This window comes from Panthera uncia (genome assembly GCF_023721935.1).
Source record: "Panthera uncia isolate 11264 chromosome A1 unlocalized genomic scaffold, Puncia_PCG_1.0 HiC_scaffold_17, whole genome shotgun sequence".
Classification (NCBI taxonomy): Eukaryota; Metazoa; Chordata; class Mammalia; order Carnivora; family Felidae; genus Panthera; species Panthera uncia.
The window spans coordinates 144832705-144850639 of record NW_026057577.1 but is presented as its reverse complement, the minus strand read 5'-3'; the positions used below and the strand labels follow the sequence as shown (position 1 = coordinate 144850639).

Genomic DNA, 17935 nt, shown 5'->3' with positions numbered 1-17935 from the left:
TGCAGACTTCAGAGATGAAGTTTACAGTGAGGTGAAGGGGAACACCATCTTCTCTTCGACCTTGTAGCGGATGGACTTTGAATGTGTGCATATAATGCATGGGGGGTGGGAGGTGACTTCCCTCTGAAAACCACATCTCATAACCATTGTTAACTATTCTTGGTATTGTACTTTCCATCATTTACCCATAGGCATTCAGTAGAACCTTACCAACGCAGCCCGATTTCAACTGTGGGCTCTAAATGGAAGGGCTTGATTTACGTTGGAGACAGAGAGGAAAAGGCGGTCAGTAATACCCCTTTCTCAGGGTGGAGTACAGGCCCTTTAGCCTTCACCAAAAGACAGAGGCCCGTGTCCACCAGAGGGGACTCTCCACGTGGGCCACTGGTGGCAAGGACCGTAGGCTAGTCTGAGAAGTTGAGGCTGGGGATAGAGGTCACGAGAGAGCCCATCCCAAATCCACAGAAGCCTCCCAAATACCCAGGAGATTGCTTCAGGGGGGCAGGCACCTGCAGGGGGAAGTTTGAGGTAGTGTCACTCTGAGAGTTAAAGAAAATGTGACTTCAATTTGAACCTGGGGGCTGCTAAGGGCTAGACACCCGGGCACCACTTCAAAGTAGTTCTCTTTTACGAAGATGCTTCCTTGTACTTTTCTTCTCATTAAGGAGAGCTCCAAATACCAGGTTGTTGAAGAGCATTATCATCATTTTTAGTTCCAGATTCTCCTGGTCATGAAATAGATACACGCTTATTCTCAGGAGGAGAATCTAGGCGGCGTGGTATGTACTGAATGAGTACCGACTGCAGAGACTTTGACTCTTCCATTGGCTTCCCCTAACATTGCCCACTTAGGAATCAGAGTAAGAAATGTGTGTGTGTGTGTGTGTGTGTGGATGCTTGCGTGCCATACGGCCTACATTGTGAGGTACAGGAGGAAAAAAATGTCCGATGTTAGAGAACTGTAACCTTTTTTGGCAGTTTCACATCACCAATGAATTGTTACCTCTTTCACATTTTTAAAGCCTTAAGTTTACCTGACAAAAATTAATGAACAATGGAAGAGCAGCATAAACACTTGGAATTATTACCCAGGACATCTCGTACTTATCAATTTATGCAGAATGACCGGCTCTCTTGGAAGAACTCATTAAAGTGGAGAACGGGACTTCTGGCCCGTAATTCTTTCTGGAAGACCAGTCCTAGATGTCACTGACTAATTGGGCTAATTGGAAGAGAAAAATGGCACAAAATGTTCCTCCAACATATACATTAATTTGCTTTTATTTTCAGCTGAGTCCTTCATATCTAATTGTGATGATTTGTAGTTCTGAACAAATGAGAGATTCTAAGGGGAAAAAAACATTTATAAAGGATAATTCCAAAAGAAAATAAAGATGAAGAAGAAGAAGGTCAAAAGTGCTATAAAATCTAAAACATTATTCTTTTGACAACCGTTTTAAGATACCACAATCAGTTAAAACTCACTAAAAATATCATCTTGAACACTCTCAGGAACTGAGAACTGCGTGTCCCAAATAATTGTCAACATGACATAGAGCTTTTGCTTTGCTGTGAGGCAGTTCCCAACTGACAAATGAGTTGTGCTCAAAAAGTTCTTTTGAAGTTAATTGTTCGGAACTCAGGCCAGCTCACAAAAGAAAATTAACCCTAAACGCTTCTTGCTTTGGTTTCCTCGGCCGACCGTGCAGAGTACCAAAGACCATGGGGGGTTCAACACCGAAATATATTGTCTCACAGTTCGGGACGTTACAGGTCCAAGATCAAGGTGCGGGCAAGTTGGTTCCCATTGAGGCCCGTGAGGAAGAGTCTGCTGTGTGCCCCTCTCCTCGCATCTGGGGATTTGCCGGCAATCTTTCGCATCCCCTCCCCGCCGGGTGTATATCCGTCTATGGGTCCAAGTTCCCCTTTTTTATAGGACAACAGTCATACGAGATGAGGGGCCCACCCTGCTCCAGCAAGGCCTCACCTTAGCTAATTACATCTGCAACGACCTTATCTCCAAATGAGGTCACAATCTGAGGTCAAGGTTCAACAAAAGAATCTGAGGGGGACACAGTTCAACCTGTAACACTCCCAAAGGGCCCTTCGAGCACAGGGTCACTGAGAACCTGCTTCTGCCAGGGGGGCCAAGGCGGGTAGTAATGCCTCTTCCTCAGGCCAGGCAAGTGGCCCTTCAGCTTTCACCAGAAGATGGGGGTGGACTGCGGTGCCAGGAGCTTCTCGGGGCTCACAGCTCCACCTGAGGTGGGGGAAGCGGGAGAACAGGGCCGAGCCCTCCGGCCCCAGGGAGCTGTGAGTTCTCCTGGCCAGCCCAGCTAGTCAGGGTACTGGAACACAGTACTGGAGAAGGTGTGGGTCCCCTCTGAAGGCACCCGGCAGAGATTCTCCAACTTCAAGCACAGCAGGATCCCCTGGCTGGCCTGTTGAAACAGACTCCTGGGCCACAGGGCCGGTTTCTGGTAGGTTTGGCATGGGGCCTGGGATATTGCATTTCTAACAAGTTCCCGGGTGAGGCCGACGCTGTCGGTCATGGTCTACTATCTGCGAATCATTGTCCCGAGAGACACATTATTGAAAAGATCTGCTTTCTGATTTAAAAATAAAAATGTGCACCCCCTGAGGAGAAACCTCCATAGGAAGAGGGGCTCCAGGGGGTTGAACAGTAGTCTTCCCAAAGACAAGTCCGCCAGAAACCTCGGGATGTGGCCTGACTTGGAAAAAGGGCTTTTGCAAATGTGTTCTTTTAAGTTTCTTTATTTTGAGAGACAGAAGGAGAGAGACAGGGAGGGAGAGAACCAGTAGGGGAGGGACAGAGAGAGGGGGACAGAAGATCGGAAGCAAACTCTGCGTTGACAGCAGAGAGCCGCGGGGCTGGAGCTCACGAACTGTGAGATCATGACCTGAGCCGAAGTTGGACGCTTAACCGACTGAGCCACCCAGGCGCCCCTGCAAATGTTATTAAGGACCTGAGATAAGATCATCCTGGATTACCCAGGTGGTTCTAAGTCCAATGGTGCACGTCCTTGTAAGAGACAGAAGAGAAGACACAGAGGGCACGAGATGACGGGGGCAGAGATGGGGGTGATACCACCACAGACCGAGGAAGGGCAGGAACCCCCAGAAGCTGCGGGAGGAAAGGAAGGGCCCCCCGCAACCAGGGACTTCAAAGGGAGCGTGGCCTTGCCGACACTTGATTTCTGTGAAAGGATAAAACTTCTATCGTTTTGAGCTACTGAGTTTGTGGTAATCTGTCACGGCAGCCCTGGGAAACTAATACAGGGAGATTCTTTGACTAAAGATTAAATAAGCCTCAACTGATCCAAAGACAAGGCCATTTTCCTAATTTTTCCCAGAGACAGATAAATCACAAATTAATACCAGCCACCCTTCTGCAGTCTCTCGCCCTAAAATGAACATGCTTCCAAGGAAATAATATTGCATTACATAGAGAATCTGTGGGACATTTTCTTCAGCAGCTAGTAAAAATGTGCTCCGTAGAGGGGTTTTATATACAGTCAAAACACTGTGAAACCATACAAGGTCGTAGATAGGAGGAGCTATGGCCGGCGGACCCACAGCTGGGGCCCCAGGACTCCCCCAGCACAAAGCAGATTCTGGCACACGACCCACCTCTCTCAGAGTGAAACGGGGCCCCGTGAAGCCGAGAAGCCAGAGAAACGCCAGCCACCGACAGAACTGAGCAGAGAGAGAGAGAACTGAACACACAGAGAGAGAACTGGACCCAGCCACGGTGAAGAGGAAGGGGTGCCCGGGGATCCTTCAGAGCACTCAGAGGTGGCCGCGCTGGGGAGGACCACAGGAGCCAACAGGCCAGAGGGCAGAAGCAGAGGACACTGAACCTTCCGCCTGCACCAAAGCCACACTGCCACCGTGGAGTGGAGGCAGTCTGGAGACGGTCCTGGCCCAAACCCTTCAGCCCTTCCTGTGCTCACGAGTCAGGGATTCGTGGATCTCAAGGCCCATCAGAGAACGGGACATACAGGACCAGGCAGGTTCTGTGTTAATCACGGGATTCATTCTGGAAAAAATGAACTTGCCTCCAGAGGACGTTCAGGAGTCGCCCCAAGTCAACACAATAAGATGACGCAGACCGGAGTTTAAACGACCGTACCAAGGGGAAGAACCAGGCCCTCCCAGCATAGGTCCTTGTATTCTGTGGGCTGGTATCATCCCTTCCTGGCGCTTTGGAGACACAGGGAGGGAAAGGAGAGTTTCCAGGAAAATCTACTACCGAGTACATGTCACCTAAGCAGAGACTGCTAATATTCTGCAGGAAGTCATCAGGGCCTTACAAACAGAGGGAGCAAACTGCAGCCTAGGTGGCCATGGGGCCCAGAGGAGGGTCAGCGGAACCTGGGAGGAGCCCCCCAACCCAGACAGGGCCAGAAGAGGAGCTCCTCCCAAAACACAGGCCATGAACTCACTGCCCGAGGAGGCACAAAGCTGGACGGCACATCCCACTGCACTGCTTGTGTGTCTCAGTAAATAAACACGTTGAGCAACACACACATCACATATAATCTAGTATCGATGATAGAGATGTATTAGTAAAACTGTATTGTGTTTTGTGTATTAATGTCACATGTAACGTGTTAATAGTCACATACATTATACATGTAAGAGAACAATACATTACATGTATTGCATATATTAATAAATTACACATGTGTTATTACACTATCTCATAAATTATTTATGTATATAGCTATGTCTACCCGTCTCTATCCATCTGTCTCACTCCAGAGTGTAGCGGCCCTCAACACATCCCTTCGTACGCCTTCATAAAATTCTATACGAGAAGCTCTATTCGACTGTCGTAGACAAGAGGTCCTGAGTGTGCCTGGCAGACAGCATGTCACGAGACTTACTTCAGCCTGGATGTGTGATGTGACTCGCTGCTCTGTACCCAGAAATGGGAAAGAACCTCCTGGTTTCGGTGCCATTTCTGAGTCGGAAGCGCTAATGTCCCCTTCAGCAGGTGTCCAGAGAAGTCAAGTAGTGGTCAGGAGGGTCCCGTTCCATTCACTCTGCCTGCTTTCCAGATGGGTTTCTCCAACCCTCATCACACTTGACTTTCCTTTCTTGCTCCAGTTCAGACAAGCCCTGGGGCATAAGATGAGACAGTGATGCCTCCTTGCTGCCCCGCCCCCCAGGACTTCGTCTTCTCCATCCATTTCCTCCGGACAGCGTGGGACACAGGATAATGGACGCTATAGACTGCTGCCTGCCTTCACCCCAGGAACATCACACTGACTCCCGCTTCTTCTGCCGGCCCCTCCAGCCTGTGTAAACAGACGTGGTTCACCCCACGGCAGCCACAGGGTCTAAACCGATCTCCAGTGAAAGGGAGAACAAGATCAGAGACCGCTGTGCCCACACAAACCACTTCATGGCTAGGCCAACACTCTAAGGGAAGCATTAAAAATACACACATTTCGAGAGGATGATTTCTTCCTCTCCATCTCTACAACAGAGCTCTAATAGTTGGTTTTCTTGCACATCATTTTTCCTAGTAATTAAAAATGATGGCACAGTATGTAAATGGCCTAAAATCTCAGTGATAGAGAGGGTGTTTGAGTCTCTTGTTTATAAATACTATCAGTTTCCTGGCAGTGAAGGAACTCAATTTACTAAGACCAGCAGAAAGCACTTATATGATAAACCTACTGTTCTGGTTTTCCTTAGAAACATTTGTAATCTAGTCTATCAGGGATGGAGATTTTCTATTAAAAATATATCAACACCCTCATAAAGGCCATTTTCCCCTTGCAATTTATTCTGAGTAATAACATCCAAGCCATGAATTTGTTGACAATCAATTTTTTTGCTTCTCTATGCAATTCGGCTGAAGAGTATCTTCGGCTCAAACCCAAAATAACATTCAATTACCAGGTGTGGTGACTGCACACCCTGCGATGCTCCCTGTTTTGTGGTGACATATCTACATATCACCACTGGCCCTACAGCCTGAGCCTCGCGAGGGCTTGCTGTTCGACTTTAAATGGGTTTGATTGACTCCAAACATGAGAAATGTGAGTATTGAACCTCAACTACATCATGAAGAATGTCCCCAGGGTATAGACGTGTGAAAGAGTCACTTAGATGTTGATGAGGGGCGCCCTCTTGATCACGTTTTTCATCACAGAAAATACTGAAAGGCATGACACCGGTGAGTCTAGCGGCTTGAGTAAAGAAACTCAAAGATGGGGATGCTCGAGGCTGCTTCCCGCTTCATTCTGGAAGGTTGCTGGGATGGACTGTGGTAATTCTAGCTTTTATCCGCCCCGCCCTTTCCCTTCCCCCCCCCCCCCCCCCCAATTTCTTCCAGTAACGAAACCCCCTTGTGAGAAACTCTTTCCAACCAACGTATTTAAGACTTAAGACTCAGGCTTGGTCCCTCCAGGAAACACAAGCCCCTGACCACAGTGATTACTTCAGGGACAGACACAGCCACTTGGGCCAGAGAAAGTGGTCCCCCTCCCCCAACAGGGACATGGCTGGAATCATCAGAAAGGAGACACCCTCCACGGATTGCTAGCATCATCACCGGGAAGACATGAGCCCAGGTGTGCCGCAGCAACCTCTGACAACACATGGACAACCTACCTGAGAAGGAGAGAATTCGAAGAAGCAGATTCAGAAGGTGAAAAGGCTGATTCTAACTACCTGGCATCAGCCCAGACCCCACAGATTAAGGGCTGAGTCCCATAGGAATGCCCTCACTTCAGACACCAACCGAAAGTCTTAGCCTCTGGCATTTTTGACCAACAGACTGGCTATAAACGAAGGGTTCCCATGACCCCGTTCTCGGGTTCAATAATTTGCTAGGAACAGCTCACAGAACTCAGGAGTGTTTGACTTACTATTTGGAGGTTTACTATAAAGGATACAACTCGGGAACAGCCAAATGGATGCACAGGGCGATGTGTAAGGGGGAGGGAGGGAGAGAGGCTTCCAACCCCTCTCTGGGCACAACTTGATGTACTCAACAACACAGAAGCTTTCTGAGCCCTGTGGTTTCGGGTTCTTGTGGGGGTTCCATTATGTAGGTATGATTGATTAAATTCTTAATCACTGGTGATTAGCTTAATCTCCAGCCCCTCTCCATTCCCTGGAGATCAGGGGTATGGCTCAAAGTCCTACCCCTCTAATCCCAGGCTTGGCTTCCCTGGCAACCAGCCCCATCCTCCACAGTCACCTTAATAGTATAAACTCAGGTCTGGTTGAAAGGGCTTTATGATGAATCATGGGAGATGCTCCTCTCACTCTTAAATTCTAGGGATCCTAGGAGGTCTGTGCCAAGAATTGGAGATAAAGACCAAGGATATAACTCTTATTACGTCACAATATCGTATAGGCAAATCTTGTCTGAGTTTTAAGGGTGACAACTTTCAGACCTTGGGTCGTCGGCTAATTTCAATGCAAGAAGTAAGTAAAAACAAAGATTTTATTTCTCATTTTTTGCTTTTTATTTTTGTTTTTATCTTGCCTTATTGGTGTTCTAAGAATGTTAAGATATACTAGGACGAGCAACAATCGGACATAAATTGTCTCAAAAGGCATTTCTTGAGCCGAGTTCTAAGGCGGCAAGGGTTCCCAGTGACGGTGTTGGTGAACAGGACTTTGCGCTCTGTGTTTGGACATTTGTGCTTCTCTGCTGTTGTTGTCCAGGGCCTGAAATCTGTGCAGAATCAAGTAAGTGTTGGCTCATCGTCAGAATCTGACCTGCTCGGATAAGGAAAGATGGTGGCCGTGGCAAGATCACGGTTCCTGGCGCGTGAACCATGGCTCGTGGGCTATCTGGAGGCTGGTTTCTCCCAGCGCCGCTATTAACAAGATCATTGCTACATTTCCCTTTCTGACATGAATAATTTATTTGTGGCCACTCTCCCTGAAATCTCACAGGAGGTACAACTCCTTCCTTTTTGTTTTAAGAAAGTTGCTGTGGGGGCTCTTGAGGAACAGGGGCTTAAGCAAAAAATAAACTAACAGAAATCATATGTAGTGGCATATGTCGACTCAGCAAATGTGAATTCAGTGTTTCTTTCAAGAACGACATTATGCTGGGGGAGGGTGCAAGGGAGGAAGAGACATACAGAAATGAACCACCACCCTGTCCCCACTGAGTATGCAGTCCAGTGGATGCAAGGGAAGGAGCTTAGGCAAGAGACGGAAGACAAACATATACATCTAAACAGTAAGACAGCAATCAATCAATCAATCAATAAATAAATAAATAAATAGTAAGACAATAAAAATATACCATAAGAAAAATAAAAGACAGCTAAAATACAGGTAAGCTAATATTTAATAGGGGGAAGATAGGGTTTTTTTTCAGATGTTTTTAGATACGCATTTCCCAAAGTTTGTCCTATAAAACACTCATCTGATGAGATGCACCTTGAAGAAAGGGTTCTACGGTCCAATATATTTACGGGAAATGATGATTTCCATTATGTCACGATTATCCCACCTTACAAATCCCCAATATATTCTACCTTATTCAAGGCTCTGATTAGTTCTACTGAAAGGAAACTATTTAACACAATATTTCCCAAAGTTACCTGACTATAGATATGATGGGAGTTCTCTATGGAAGATATTCCAAGTCATGCTAATATATATCACATAAGGAAAACTTCCTGATTTCATGGTACAGACCCAGACGTTCCATAAGATTGGATTTCTTTGAAATCCCACAGATTGTTACCTCAACTGTTGGCTTCAAATTAGTTAGTAAACCTGCTTTGTTCCACCAAAAGAGAAATGAATGAATAAATGAATGAATGAATGAATAAATGTCATGACCTTTGCTAAGAGATGGTGCACATTCTACTAAAATTTCAGATGTGTTTAAAATTTGACAGGGGATATCTTCAAATTTTTGTTTAAACAGAGGATTATACACACATATGTCTGTATGCATATATATTTCACATGTATACATTTGTGTATAAATATCCATGTGTATTTCATCTGCCACGTGTACATATGTAGGTACATGCATTTGTGTACATATCCCCTTCATGTGCTCACTGTGATCATTAAGAAGCACTTGCAAATTCATGCGGTTTTAAAAAAATTATCATCAAGATATGCTTTAACCCACTCTTCGTATTGTGAATGGCCAAGCTCTCATTTCAAAGAGGAGAAAGTAGATGGAAAGGAAGGGTGAGAGGGAAGCATCAAACAAAAGACTGGGGGTCACTAGGAACGTGGCCTAAGTCGGTTTTGAGAACCAGAGGAAGGCCAAACACTGACATGATCCAGGAGCATGGGAGTGTTTATCACTTGACAATTGCTGTATATCTGTCTGTCGGTGCTGTTCTCACCTCGGAGCTGTCTCTGATTCCGCGACCCTGCTCAGAAACCCCCGGACTGTCGGCACTCATTTAAGCTCTCTGGGAGGTACTGTCTTCAATAAAGACCTCTTGCTCACCATATCACCGGGGAGGGGGTTGCTCGGTATAGCCAAAATACAGATGCTGGCCTGCAGGGGATCTCCAGACAATAAACTGAAGCTTTGGAGCCTGGGATGGAGTAGGGGTCCTGATGCTCACTCCTTCTCACCTGTAGATTAAAAGCAGACAGGGAAATGGTCATAATGAGGATCGAGGAATCGGCTCCTCACCTAAAACAGGACCGGACAACAGTCTGGGCTGAGGCTGCAGGAAGCCTTCTCTCTCCGGTGCTAGACCCTGAGACTTCCTCAGAAAAGTGCAGGAGCACAGGCCAACCCGGACTCTCATCACTGCACAGAGAAAGTGCAAGAATGAGGGAGAAGGCACCTGCTCCTAGGGAAGCCCTGAGCAGTAGGAAACAGGAAGTAGGAGAGCTGGTATTAGCCACTGCGCCAGAGCCAGAGAACCTCCCAGATACAAGCAGAGCCCTTGAACCTTGCCCTTCCCTCCTCAAACGGCACAGGCATGGACAGTGGCCATCCAGCTCCCATCCTAGGCGATGCCCCCTCCCTGGAGCCCATCAGCAGGGAGAGAGGATCCGGCCTACTCCCTCCAACACCCACCTTTTGTGGGGATCTCTCTGGAGACCCAAACAAGGGGAAAAGGTTCTCATCAGCAGCATACATGCGTATATATATGCATCCATCACAAGTGCAGTAAACCTGTCCCCTGTAGAATTTTATATTTAAAAGGACATAGCTCTACCTGATTGGCAAGAAAAGAATTATCTTTCATCTAGAGATGGTCATCTCCACATAGATGGACTGGGTTACTTGTCAAGAATTATGTTTCCCTGAGCCTTGCACTGAATGTCAACAACAGTATTAGGAACTGAGCGCCCACAGAGCAGGGTCTCTGCTTTGTAGAACACACAATAGTATTTGCAAAGTACATTTAGCAAAGGGGCTTAGACGGGCCAAGACATTTTGTAGAGTATAATTATGCGATCTGATGTTTGACTTATCTGCGAGCCCTCACCATATTTTGTCCCTTTTCAAGTCAGCAAGAGCTCTTCTTCTGGGTGCCTTCAGGTCACATGTTTGAGATCCATTCTTCTCCCTTGAAGTAATTAAGCTTTATTTGCCGGTTTCATGGAATTCAAGCAGAGGATCTGAAATACAAGACAGATAGGAGTTAACTTTCTCTGAACAATTTCAAAGAAGACTTAATGAATAACAATCAACTGGAACGAATACTTGATCGATCGACTGAGGTGATAAGCAGGAATAAAGCAAGAGCACAGCCCAGAAGCCCGCGCCAGGAAGAACCCTAAAGCTATCGACAAAACAGATAGGAAATGTAAAACATTTCAATCAGTACCAACTTTGGCAGACGAGTAAACGTTTGACTAATGCATCTTATCAGTTGTAAATCAGCTTTGAACGGCCATAAGATGTCATAAGACCATCTGAAAGGAAATTGAGGGGGGGAGGAGCCTAAGTCCAAAAAAAAAATCATCATATTTTATGGCATTTGTACTGGAATTATTTCTAGAATAATGCAATTTCACAGCTATAATTCAAACTAGGTTTTAGTCTATTGGTTTAACTGCAGCACAGCTAAAATTTAGAAGTTTTTATAGTGCTCAATCCTACATAATGGTGGATAGAAAACTTAGAATTCAATTACAGTACAGGAGACTGTGCTCCTTTCTTCCCTTCACAATGGACTTCATTTGGAGACCTACTAAATAAATAGCAGCTTCCAAATTTCTAACCCAATGAATATACAAATGGGGTGGCTTACTAATCCAAAAGCACTATCAAGAGATGCAGAGATTATTAAATGCAGCATAGGAACATTACAAAAAAAGTAATTCTCTAAAAGAGTAACTCTTGTTCAGGTAAAATATATCCTGATCCTGACATAGTTTTAAATATATTACACGATAAGGAGCACCAGGGTGGCTCAGTCAGTTTAGCATCCAACTCTTGATTTCGGCTCAGGTCATGATCCCAGGGTTGTGGTGCTGGGCTCTGTGCTGAGTGTGGAGCCTGCTTGAGATTCTCTCTCTCTCCCTCTCTCTCTCCCCTTCTCCCCCACTTGCTTGCTCTCTCTCTCTCTCTCTCTCTCTAATAAAAATAAATATAAAAAATCTTAGGGTGCCTGGGTGGCTCATTCGGTTGAGCATCCAACTTCAACTCAGGTCACGATCTCACGGTTCGTGAGTTCGAGCCCCCCATCAGGCTCTGCACTGCCAGCTCAGAGCCTGGAACCTGCTTCAGATTCTGTGTCTCCCTTGCTCTCTGCCCCTCCCCCACTCATGCTGTCTCTCTCTTTCAAAAATAAATAAATATTAACAGAAAAGAATTTCTTTAAACCTTAAATATATCACATGACTAAATAATTATACAAATCCTATAAATTAACAGGTGGCATCAGAACGAATCTAGAAAGGATCCAGCTGAGAGCCAGAGGTCTCACTTTTTACCTTGAAGAAACTGGGAGGGAGAAGAAACACTAGGCCCCCCGGATACCGGCACATCTGGACACCAAGGACAGCTATGCAGTTGCAGCTACTTTAAGGGGCATCTGCTGCCCTACAGATGGGCAACTAGCGGCTCAGTGTTTTGCTTTATCAGAAAAAGAGAAAGGGCTTACAGGATTACTTAGAGTTCAGTCTGAGAGATTATCTAATTCAAATGTCTCAGTTTGGTCCAAGAAAATGAGATCCAAAGAAACTAACTGGCTTGCCCAAGATCAGAGAGCGACCTGACCTACCTAGCCCAGCCTCCTGATTTCCAGGCTCTGATGGCTTATCCTACACTAGAGCTAACCATGGCCTTCTCTCCTGGGATGGGCATCCTCTTACGACAACCTTCTCTCCTCCAGGCCCTGGATGTCTTTGGCTGGCTGAGCTGGCAGGAACCACAAGAGCACCTCGCCATCATATCTGAATCTCAGAATGGGTCAGCAGTCGGTTGTGGAACAGGTCTTGACTCAGAGGAGTCCACTGAGCGGTAAGTTCCAGCATGTCACATATATTAATGTCGGTCTGGGAGTTTCTGCATACAGTGCTTTGTCAATATACATGCATTATGCATCACGCCTGCTCAGTGAGCTAGCTGGTGTGCGAAGAACCAAGGGCTGTAGCGGCACAGCTGATAACTTCAGTCACTGTGAGCCCCCCAGGCAATGACCTGTAGCCTTCAACTATGGTCTTGTCATTCCTACCCTGGGCAGTATAAAACGGATTATTTTGAAACCAAATATTTAATATTTAAGAAAGGACAAACATAGTAAATATGAAATATGCAATAGATTTGTTTAGCCCATTAACAAAAGCACATTTCCTTCCTGGAGTTAGCCACACGGAGTGGGGGTTGGGGTTGGGGGGGGGGGGGAATGCAGATTTATGCAAATTAGCATTGTGCCAAGAGCCTTGATTTATTTCAAAACCATGAAGATTCCATTGCTCTTGGTAAACCTTAGAGATTTCCTTTAAAGGAATCATTTGTTTGCTATTGTACTGAACGATGCTTTATCGTGTGTGTGTGTGTGTGTGTGTGTTACACACACTTTAATTTAGTCTTACAGCCTCTCGTCCTCGCTATCGATTTTTATTAGTTTGGTTTCATATGTATTCAAAGAGATTTGTAAGTCAAATCCACTTTCTGTTTTTAAGGATGCTTTATGTTTTAGGAATTAAATAATGCATTTTTGTTTTTTAAATGTTATGTCACGCTGTGCTCACCGCAAGTGTATCTGCCACCTGCCCCCATACGACACTATTCCAACACCATTGACTTTCTTCCTTCTGTTGTACCTTTCACCCCCGTGACTTATTCATCCCATAACTGGAAGCCTGTATCTCCCTCTCCCCTTCACCCATGCCCCCATTATTAAAATACTGTACTGTTAAATGAGTTTTTAAAACGTAAACTGGATACTATACCAACCGTTTAAAAGGGAAAAGGGATTATCACAAGTGTGTTTGCATCCCACTCAAATCAAGTACGTGCAATGAACTCCGTGGCAGAGTGTTCCGGGACGGAGCAGTAGAGAAAAGCTACCTGTGGTACCGAGAGATTGCCACTGGCTTTCTCATGATCCCCAAGTAGGGTCACGTTCCTTGCAAATTCTGAGGGCTGACTGACGCAGCAGGCATGATGACGGCTGCCACCAGCAGGGAATCCAGCTGACATGCCAGCTGCGCTCACTCGAGGCCGGAGCCTGTGCGAGGCTTCCTCTCAATGCAGACGGCATTCCTTCTCCTTGGCCAGGAAGTTTTGCCCGTGGTGGGTCATTTTCTCAGATACATGCATCCGATAAGGGTAAAGAAGCTGTGAGTTCTTTGGTTCTCTGTAGCAGACCCTTTTTTTAAATCCGTGGTTAGCACCGAATCCTAGTACCTGGGGTCAGATTCCTAGTTCCGGGGGTCAGAGAAGTGAGTAACTAACTTTACCAAATTGCTGGTGCTCTGGAAATCAGGCAATGGTGGAAACCTAACCACTAGCCCCTTAGGCAAGATACCCGGGGAGAATCTGTTTTCATAAGGAGATTAGGCATCAGACTTTGTTTTTGTTTTTTATTCCTAATCAAATGAATGAATGTCCCAGGGCTCTACGCTGAAGTCGACCAACACACCAACATAAAAGAAATGAAAACACCCGAAGGTGTTTCACATCCTGCCAGCTGGGTTGATCTTGTCTAGAGGCCCCAGTAACTCCTGCCTCTGCACTTGTCCTACGGCACCTGGGGAGCGCACCTACGGAGCACCCATGGGTGTCCTACGGCAGGTGAGCCACTCTGGAACCCACAGCCCACCCCACCGGCCCTCACTTGAATGGGCTCCTCTCATCTCCTTCAGGGGGCTTCAGAGAAGTTCAGAAGGTGTCACTGAACACCACAGAGGAAAGCAAAGCTTCCTAGAAAAGTACGGATGTGAGCTGGACCTCAAAACACGGTGCATAAAATGACCTCACTTACTGTAGATCAGTGTTCCTCAGCCTGCTTTTCATCATCACCTCTCCCCCACAAGGAGCCTTTTTAGCTTTTTCCTAATCGCCCTTCCCCAAGACATTTTAGTACCTGTAACTCTGGTTATGCACCTTGACCCTGTAAAAGGTCCACAAACCATTGTAATATCTACGATTTTTTTCACTCCCCACCTTGAGAATCAATTTTTGCCTCCTGGGGGGTAAGTATCACTGTAGAGAATGCACATCACATGTGTTTTCCTTGTATATATGATGCTATTCTTCTGATACCCTACCGTGGGTAGTCAAATTCCCCTTTAAGAGAGATCTTTTTCAGTGTGGGTTACTTAAGAGAATGTGTGAATCCTCTTAAGGGAAAAATGGGAGTCCCCCAACAAATGAGCCTTGAGTTGGCAAAAGAGGAGATAGTTCATCTCTGCCATGCTTTGCTTTTTAGATCTAGACGCCAAGGAGTCCAGATGTCTTAGAAGGCTGGGAGGCAGCCCCTAACTCATGGAGAGAAGCTGAGCAGCAGAAAGAACCTTCTTGGAGCAGGCATTCCCCAGAGATGGGAAACACCGTTTGGTGAGCTGGATCATTATTTTACATCACTCTGTACCTACCCACATTCACTGTCTCTGAATTTGTGAGTCAGCAAGAGTAGGAAAGTGAGCCGAGGGGGTAAGTCAGGAGAGCGGGCCCATCAGGACACGTTCAATGGAATCAGTGAGGGCCACTCACTCCTTTTCCTGGAGTAGTATAGACAGCTTCATAAAGGAGACGGAAACCAAACACGGCCTATGTCTCAATGTTGCATACAACCGTAGCAAGTGCTTACATCCTTGACCTTAACTAAACCAAACTAGCCTCCTCCTCCCTTTACTTATTCCGTCAACAAATATTTTGAGTGCCAAGTATCTGTGAATACTGTAAAAATGCAAAAGTCAAGAGGGATCCACTTTTCCCCCCGAAGAGCCTACAGCCCACAAGGAACGTTCAGATGATCGGATTAGTAGAATTGGTGGGTAGTGCAAGGTTCCCTGGAGTATTTGCTCCAGCTCCCCATATTGCAACCCCCCCCCCCCCGAGACATGCACTGTTTGTTGTTCTTCAAGGATGAACTCACTCTTTGGGGGACTTCATTTCGTTTGTACTTCCAAATCCATTGTTTTTCAGGAGCATAACCAGGTGTCTTAAAGTCAAGCTGCTACCTAAATTAAGCCCTCTTCCCTCATTGCACTCTCCCCACAAAATCAGTGATTATAATCAAAGAAACAATTACCTTTCACAAGATTTGCTTTTAATTAACCTGGCTGTACCTCCTTGAAAATGCCACTACTAAGAGCACATCTAATGAGTCCTCCTGCCGTGGTAGTTGCAAGAACAGACAGACAATAAGCAAATGGCCTGATGGTGGTTCCTTCATCCTCAACACCTTAAATCACAAGAGACTCAAGTCTGCACACGGGATCCCGGGAACTGGGCCTTGCTCCAGACAGCTTTTGAGGACACGGGGTTGTTCGGATAACAGGAGAGAGGGGGCTAGTCCTGTAAGATGGAAATGTTCCTTGGGAAGAGCTGAGATTTTTTCCTGGCTAGTTCTTAAAAGTATTATGTCAGCTTCATAAGGTGTTGTCATGCCATTCTCCCAATCCGTTGACCTTTTCACATCATTAGAACAAACCTGAGTCAATAGATCCCCTCGAGCCAGCCTCCACAGCCAACCTTAGCCACACGGCCGCCGAGCACAAGCCCGCTAAATCTGCTTGTTCTGTTTAGAAGCTACGGAGGTGGGCACGGTGGCTAGCCTCCTGAATGATGCTTCGAGAAACCCAATTCTGAAAGTCCTTTTTTTTTCCCTACAGAAGCTTACCTACTGAGCACTTCTACATTGTCAACACATCTCTCCAGCAGGAGACCTGTGCTTTAACAGGTTGTCCTAAACATCAGACACCATAGCCTCCTCCAATGACCATCACCAAGTCGCAATCCTCTCTTGTAGTAGAATTCTTAGACATCCTTACCTTATCAGTAGAATGGCAGAAGTGTGTAGAGCAGGAAGAATTTGGGCTGCAAGTATGTTTCCCTAGTATGGTTCTCAGCTTCCATAATTCTAGGCAACTATGCTGGGAAATTTTCCTGGAAGATTAACCATTAACTTTATCCTTTATCCTTGGTAGATCCAACACTGTGTATCAGCCTGGCCTCTAACACTGGAGACTGAATTCCTTTTGAACATTCTGAATTCTTGAGCCCTCCCAGGGCAGTTGCTAGGTTTCAGAACTTGACTTGGGGTGGCTGGGTGGTTCAGTTGGTCCAGCTCTTGATTTCAGCTCAGGTCATGATCTCACAGTTCGTGAGTTCGAGCCCCACGTTGGGCTCTGAGCTGACAGTGCAGAGCCTGCTTGGGATTCTCTGTTTCCCTCTGTCTGCCCCTCCCCTGCTTGTTCTCTCTCTCTCTCTCTCTCAAAATAAATACATAAACATTAAAAAAAAAAAACAAACTTGGAGACTCTCCGTGTCTGTAAAGCAATCCGTGTGGCAACTGGCTCTCCACCTTCTGGACACCTACTGCTTTTCTCCACTTCTCCACTACAGTTACAAGTAAGTTACTCCCATGGTAGAAAAACAAAATCATCTAATTAAAAGTATATCTCTCATTCGTCCTTTAGAAAAGTTCCAGAATTCCATCCGACCCCCAAATTCCATCAGTTCAAGCAAGAAAAAAAATGTATTGCCATGTAAATGAATCACCTCACAAAAACATGATATAGACTACTTTTCTTTGATAAATTTACCCATCGTCTCATATTTTCCAAAGATGAGCAAAGAGCCTCCGTTAACTCTCTTCCCTTGTTTCATTTAATTTGAGCTCAAATTTAAATGCAGTGGTTCCCTTAGAAACTATCGCAACCTGAAACTTTTATGACCAGTCTCTAGCTACGAACTCAAGCTTATTCACGAACACAAGTTTTAACATAATGTTGAAATAGAACTTAAAAACTGAGATTCTAGTGTTTTTATAATAAGGACTTATTAGTAAAGAAATGAAAAAGATAAGGAAATAAAGTTTTGTATATGAAACGAAGTATGCTGTTTCATAAAAGCCATACCTCTGAAATGTATTATATAAGTAGCTGAACATGCTGATGTCTCTTGAAATTTGCTGAGAATAAATTTGAAATTGCACTTCCATGGAAGTAATTGCCTATCCTCTAGAGCAATGGTTTCTAACTTCTTCAAAGATCCTTTTTGAATACCAAGAAATTTTAGCAAGAACTCCCACATGATCAGAAAAAGGCAGAACGCATGTGGAGAGAGACTCACAGGTCTCTGCCTTAACTTCACAGTCTGCCAGTCTGGTCTCACCAGCTGGCTTTCACAGATCCTGTGCGCTGATAGCCATAAAATTATCCAGAAATGACGGTCCCTGTGCAAACATTCTAGAACGAGTTCGTGGCTTACATTAAAGCTTCAGAGATCACTGTGTCTACACCAGATTTGCCTGCACCA

General features: G+C 45.6%; 1 long non-coding RNA gene across 2 annotated transcripts; it reads right to left on the bottom strand.

Moving 5' to 3' along the window:
- Positions 1-7498: 7498 nt before the first annotated feature.
- Positions 7499-16635, bottom strand: LOC125934721 (uncharacterized). 2 transcript variants are annotated; one of them, XR_007461504.1, is made up of 4 exons: positions 16447-16635; positions 10482-10614; positions 9375-9612; positions 7499-7723 (listed from the first exon to the last, which is right to left on the bottom strand). It is a non-coding gene; the product is annotated as an uncharacterized LOC125934721 (long non-coding RNA). The 2 variants fall into 2 exon arrangements; XR_007461505.1 differs by having other exon boundaries at positions 9482-9612.
- Positions 16636-17935: the final 1300 nt, after the last annotated feature.